The sequence below is a fragment of the Dipodomys merriami genome, unplaced genomic scaffold (genome assembly GCF_024711535.1).
Source record: "Dipodomys merriami isolate MVZ:Mamm:240054 unplaced genomic scaffold, mDipMer1.0.p SCAF_14, whole genome shotgun sequence".
In the NCBI taxonomy this organism is placed as follows: Eukaryota; Metazoa; Chordata; class Mammalia; order Rodentia; family Heteromyidae; genus Dipodomys; species Dipodomys merriami.
Genome location: NW_027202715.1, coordinates 32,676,116 through 32,681,058, shown reverse-complemented (window position 1 = coordinate 32,681,058; position 4,943 = coordinate 32,676,116).

Below are 4,943 nucleotides of genomic sequence, written 5' to 3'. Positions count from 1 at the left end.
TCTAGGCCTGAGTGTCCTCTGCAAATGAGTCCCCTCCCACCTGCTGCCACATGTCTGCCGTAAAGCCTGGCACCTGGCCAGCCCTTCACAAATGCTCATTGAACTAAATTTTGTCGTGGAAACAGGAAACGCAACCATAAGACCCAGGGGACAGTCTGTACCGTGAGAGGAGCGTTGAATGACACTGTCTCTGGAGATCACCTGCTTAGCACAGCACACAGCCTTCAGTAATGGCATTTGGGCATTTGAGATTTTTTTCCCCTCCTGTGGGACAGAATTTAAGCTTAGTCCCCTTTGCCCTCATATCCCTCCTCCCTCGCTACAGTTATGCCATGATCCCTACATGACTCAAACCACAAGAGGTCTGCACTGGGCAACTGTGCCTAGTGGCACAGAAGTAGAACCATTTCCTAAGGTAGAAAAGCCATGTATTCTCTTCAAAATGAAGGTAACCTATAACTCCCCAAACCAACCAAAATAGAGGAATTTTAATAAACTCCTCAGGGAGGTCAGGATTTTTATACCCTTGCTTAAGAGTCTTGAGGAAAGGATTTTGAGGGTCTCAGAAGCCATTGGCAGGGAGTTAAAGTGGACTCCGTCCCAGGAGTCAAAAGGACAGATTCCAGAAAACTGTGCTGTGGGTCAGAATGAGCAACACTCCCTTCACCTTTGACCTTCAGGACTAACTGCTGGGCCTTTTTTGTGCTGAGCTTTATATGATGGGTGAGGCTATGGACACAACAAAGCTGGTAGCACAAGGTGGCCACTTTGCTTCCTGTTTGCATCCCCTCAGAGTCATGCTGTGATTAGAACTTAGAATCTTCTACAGGTTGACCCATTGTAACAAAGAGTAGTTGGGGAGGTGGGAAAGAAGGGATGGTAAGGGAAAAACAAAGGAGGAGGCAAAATTCTCAAAAGGAAATGTACTCATTACCTTACTCGTGTAACTGTAACCCCTCTGTAAAGTATTTTTACAATAAAAAACGTATTAAAAAAAAGAACTTAGAACCTTCCTCTGGGAAAGAGTGAGGATGAGTAAGTGAATTCAGGAAGAGGATGACAATGTTGCCAAACGTATTTCTAAAACAAGTCTGATATATGCAATATATTATGTATCTAATATAGGTGCACACACAAACATTTGACAATATTATTCTCAGTGATCTGTTCTCTACATTTTCCTGACACTGATACACACACACACACACACACACACACACACACACACACACACACACACACACATACACGCATGCACGCACGCACACACGCACACACGCACTTTTAGTCCATTTTGGCAATTCCCATTGGGAAAAACAAAAAGTAAAGAAAAAACTTGAAAACAATATGATGATTTGTGTGTCTTCCTTGCCCAGAAAAGGCTCTTGGTTAACTGTTTTGGCAATCCAAAGGTCTGCTGGGCTAGGCCATCATCTCTTCACCGAGATTTCTCTAACTGTCTAGAAGGATAAAGCATGACAGACTGCCCTCAGGGTAAAGCCCAGGGCCTGGTGCTGTTGAAGGACATTCGTCTTTCCCCTGCTTTCCTTGCTGTCAGCAGCTGGCACTGGGCAGTCTGGCAGTCCAAGAGCTTTTCATGATATCTGTAAGAATCACCCTGGCTGAATCTTCTTCCTAGGGCATTGTTCCTTTCAGTTATCACCCCTGGAAAGGGCTTACAATGCCTGAATATTCTACAATGGTGGTTATTTTTGCCATGGCTAGACTATTGAATCAAGATTATCTTTAAAAAAAAATGTTTCTTCTGGCTAAAACAATTCAGTTGAGGAAAGAAGAGTCTGTTCAACAACAGTGCTGAGATAATTATATATCTATGAGTGAAAGAATGAATCTGGACATCATAGTCTGTGGCATGATGGTCAGGTGTGCAGAGATCCAGTGCCTACTATGTAAGCATTCTAGGAGCCCCATTAGGGCCCACCCCTCTTGTAATTGCCCAGGTATCTCTAACCTTGTTTAGGACAAATGATCTAAACAGACTGTGTGTAGATATTTTTTTTTGAGGCGACAGAGGAGGAGTCAACTCAGTGCCTATGACTTGGAAAAAGTGCTCTACCACTTAGGCAACACATCTGGTCTTTTTTGCTGTCATTATTTTTTTTGGTTGGTTGTGGGACTTGAACTCTGGGCCTGAGCACTGTCCCTCAACTCTTCAGCTCAAGGAGAGCACTCTACCACTTGAGCCACAGCTCCACTTCCAATTTTCTGGTGGTTAATTGGAGATAAGAGTCTCATGGATGTTCCTGCCCAGGCTGGCTTTGAATCATGATCCTCAGATCTCAGCCTCCTGAGTAGCTAGGATTACAGGTGTGAGCCACTGGCACCTGGTCCTGCTGTGGTTATTTTTCAGGTAAGGTCTTACACTTTTTTGCCTGCACTAACCTCCAACTGTAATCCTCCTATGTATACTTCTGAAATATCTGGGTTTATAAATATAAGCCACCAGATTCTCTGGGACTTCTTAATACACCTAGGATTCTGCTTGTAACCCTTATAGTTCACAGCTACCCAGCCAAACCACAGACCTTAGGTTAAAATTCCATGCTGGTCTTCCCTCCCACAGAGCTCAACAATTCAGGGCTTCAAGTAATACTTCTCAATGTAGATGACTCCCCATGGGGGGAGTGTCCCTCTCCTCTCCCTTGATCTCCACTTCACTCTGATAGACACATCTCTAGTCTCCAAACTCAATAGGCTCAACTTGTTGTCTCCTCTCCCCCACCCCCTCCCAACTCAACCCAACTTCCCCTTTTCTTTTCTTTTCTTTTTTTTTTTTATTGTGAAAATACTGTACAGAGGGGTTACAATTACATGGGCAAGATAATGAGTACATTTCTTATCAAGCATTGTAGCCTCCTCCTTTGTTTCCCCTTCCCATCCCATCTTTTTTACCCATCCCTTCCACCCAACCCTCCTCCCCCCCACCAAAGTTGTAAAGTTTGTTTTCGACATACGATTTGTACGTCTCATTGTTGCAATGGGTCCACCTGTATCTGTATTTAAACGATTTGTTTTTTCCCTTCCCCTCCACAAATTATAACAACATCAAATATAGTGAAAGCAGGGGTTATACCGTGGGGGAGGGACAAACAAAGCAACAAAGAAATAATCTTATAAATGTGTTAGAAACAATCGCATGAAAGAAAAAAAAAACATTTGAATACATATCTTAGGGTTCATTTCCCTAACATCAACTTATCTGAACTCTTCTGCTTGACTCAGACATATACTAGTTATTGCAAATAAGGGAAACCATGGGACCTATGTTTCTTTGGGCCTGGCTTACTTCACTTAATATAATTTTTTCCAAGTCTTTCCATTTCCCAACTTCCCCTTTTCTGACACAGCCCTGTTCATCCCATTACCCAGGCTCAAATCTCAATGTGATCTTCACTTCTTCTTCTCACCACCCCTCCCCCAACATCTAATCAGGTTTATGTAATTGTTCCTCTATCCTGACCACTTGTCATTGCTTTATTAGATCCAAGCTCTCATTCTGAGGCCTGGGCTACTGCAATAGAGTCTCTTGTGCTTGCTTAATTTTTGTCTTTGGGTGGGTTTTTTTTTTTTTTTTTTGAGCTACAGATTTACCTGATAGAAGAGCAATTTTGAGCATTACACTCTCTGGCTTGAGAAATCTCACTGACCTGCTAACACAAGAAAACTGCAGAGTAGGCATAATACCAAATGCTCAATAGATTAGGTATAATACTGTTATTATTTTATTCAAAGAATGCATCAACCAAAGGTATTTGTTCTTAGTTCTAGTCACAGTGGTGGACTGAGCGTCATAATAGTTCAAGTAAGTCATGTGTAAGACTGACTCAGTTTCAAATCAGATCAATATTAATAAATAGCAACCAAGGGACTTGTAGATGCCAGAGATTGGACTGAAGAGGTAAAGAGATCTCCTAGCTCTCAAACTTCTCTTTAATATTAACCAAAAATGCTGTAGTTCTGCTTTCTTTCCTTCAAAATGCAGTTGGGGTGGGGAAAGGAAATATTAAACTCTTATAATATTGTGTTATTTTGCAGCAGGAATACAAACATATAAACCATCTCAGCTACTGAGCCCGCACTGGCCTGCAGGTGCTATTTTAATTCAACCCTTAACTTTGTATAGCGTCTTTGAACTTCTAATACTTTCACTTGATCCTGAGAGATGGGACTCATGGCTGTTGGGGTACAAATGTAGAAACTGAGCCTCAGGGTCTTACCCAATGAGCTGCTTTGAAGCAAAACTTCTGGAGAACAGCTATTCAAAATGAATAGACAGTGTAGGAAAAAAAGTCACTATGGCCTTCACCTCTTCTTTCTTTATTTTTTTGTTTTGGGTTTGGTTTTTTGTTTTTTTTTGTTTTTTTTTTTGTTTTTTTTGGCCTCTTCTAGGGCTTGAACTCAGGCCTGGGCGCTGTCCTTGAGCCTCTCTGTGCTCAAGTGTTCTACCACTTGAGCCACAGCACCACTTCTGGCTTTTTCTGTTTATGTGGTACTGAGGAATCGAACCCAGGGTTTCATGCATGCTAAGCACATACTCTACCACTAAGCTACATTCCCAGCCCCTCACCTCTCCTTTCTACTTCTTGCTTGGGGTCAACACATTATAACTAGAGCCAACAGTCATATGGTGACTTTGAACTTGGAAACAATACACCAAACAGGAATACAATAGCCTACCACAGTGCCTTCTTGTAACATTAGCCCAGCCCTAGACAGCCTAGCTCCGGCTTTTTTATATGACAAAGATAAAGATAGTAAAGTGTAAAGATAGCATAGCTGGTCTTTGTTTCTGGCCCTATACCAGCACTCCAGAGCTGCTATCCAGGATCATTTATACTTGCATCAAACTTTTAACAGTCACCAATAGGGATGCTGTTTAACAAGGATGCTACATCTTTCTAATTGGGCCTAGGAGTCACTCT